This window comes from Aplysia californica, unplaced genomic scaffold, assembly GCF_000002075.1.
Source record: "Aplysia californica isolate F4 #8 unplaced genomic scaffold, AplCal3.0 scaffold00348, whole genome shotgun sequence".
NCBI classification, from domain to species: domain Eukaryota; kingdom Metazoa; phylum Mollusca; class Gastropoda; order Aplysiida; family Aplysiidae; genus Aplysia; species Aplysia californica.
The window spans coordinates 108,879-110,961 of NW_004797618.1; the positions used below are offsets into that span (position 1 = coordinate 108,879).

Consider the following 2,083-nt stretch of genomic DNA (forward strand, 5'->3'; position numbering starts at 1 on the left):
TTATTATAATTATAATCAATTATCATTATAATCAAAATAAGGTCACGCAAGTGCTGAAGATTTGAGGGGTCACAAAACAGCAACACAAACAGCAGGAGGAGAGATAGTTTTTTTGGGGGGGGTTTTAGTAGAGGTTTTAGGGCGCTCGCAAAAGGTCATATGAGCGCCAGAAGATTAGAGGTGTTACAAGCGAGTAACAAACATAAAAAAGAAGAAGGGTAGATAAGGATGATAGGTGTTTGATAGGAAAGAAGGAGAAAACCACACCAGAGCACCCGCCAACCACCCACGGAGGAGAGATAAGGACGATAGAAGTTTGATTAGAAAGAAGAGCACCAGAGCACCTGCCACCCACCTACAGCAAGATTGGTATTGTTTAAATGAAGTACGGAAGTCGGCGCAGTAACGCAAACATTCGGACAAGAACTGCTCTAGGCCAACGGAAATAGTGCATAAGAAAAGTAGGTAGATGGGGGCAGAACCCAACGGAGAGCCAATCGAACACCAAGCGAAGTTGAAAACATGAGGAATCTTATAAACGTTTTTTTAAATACAGAAACACATCTCATGAAAACGGGGTCTGAGAAATAAGTCACCCCCTTAGTGATCGATTGTCAATGGGCAAAAACAAGAAATGGCTCTCTCACCAAGGTGCCAGAATAAATAGAGGATATGTAAGTAAAAACAACAACAAACAACAACAAAATAAAAGACCACAACCACCACCACCACCAACAACAACAACCCCCACAAACAGCAGCAACAACAATATCAACAAAAACAAACAAATAAACAAAAACAACCCCAACATCCACCCCTAAATATGAAAACAAGTAAAACGCCCAGCAAAAACAACAACAACCACAGCAACAACCACAACAACAACAACAACAGTACCTGCAAAACAAACAAACAAAAAAATTCAACACAAACCTCAATGTATCACAGAGCCGAGCTCGGGGACAAACAATCAGTAAGAAGAACTATTCATACAAACGTTTCCCCCTAAGTGAACAACAAGTTATCCACGCGTTGGGGGGCGCAAACGCTAAGGTAAAGGCTGTACATTCCACCCTTTTACGCTCAGGTTCCACCCCAAGTGGCATCAGACAAGAGGAAATGAGTTTGGGCAGGCTTACAGAACTAGGAAAAGGACAGAAGATGTAATAATCTTTTCAACTTGGTGATATCCCCTTTGAAGGCAGTTTGTCGATATCCGCTCACTAAATATTCCTCTTAACATTCTGCTCCTTACATCCCTACAAACTTTATACTTCAATAGAAATTCCCTAAAACTGAACATTTCTCCTCCGAAAGCTCCAAACCCAATAAGGCAGCAAATCATTGATGACGGAAAATCTGGGCCGCTACGGAATCGTGAACATCACCCACCTCCTTTTTCTCAGTTTTAGAAAGAGTGTTATGGCACTTGAAACACAATAAAGTCATATAAGTGCCGAAGATTAGAGGTGTTACAAGAGAGTATCAAACACAAAAAAGAAGGAGGAAAGGACGACAGCTGATGATTGTTAGGAAAGAAAGAGCAAAATACACACGCCAACCAGCCACGCCCCACCTCCACTTTACAAATGACAACTACGAACTGAGTTTCACAAAAGACAAAGTGCGGAATAATAACTCTCAATTTGTCAATGAATACATGGACGCTGTATCTACTGCCACTGTACTATCCACTCTTTGCCCCCACATCTGCGGGCGAGGGGCCGACTTTAACGGCATTGTAAAAACATATACCAACACTACAGACAAGGATCAAATGACTCCTCCCCCCTTTAGCCACAAACACACAGCGGTGGATAACCGCGGAGAGGGTCATTAGCAAGCGGAACCTTTAATTAAGTGGGCTGAGAGAGAGAGGGGGGAGGGGCGGACCCGCGGGCCTAGCCGCCAAATTATACACCTTCAGCTGGAATAAGACTGTTACGTACGAAGCGACTTGCTTCGAACCGAGACCCACACCCTGAGACGTTCTTCTGAACAATGCAAGCTAACTTTGTCTGTGTCCCGTTGTCAAATATTAAGCTTATGGGTGTACTCATTTCTTTGCTCTTTTCTCCTCAGC

General features: G+C 43.1%; 1 protein-coding gene across 1 annotated transcript in view; it reads right to left on the minus strand.

Annotated features, from left to right (window-relative positions):
* Positions 1–2,083, minus strand: part of LOC101846011 (girdin) — a gene marked incomplete in the record, with an annotated part of 124,263 nt that overhangs the window by 45,481 nt on the left and 76,699 nt on the right.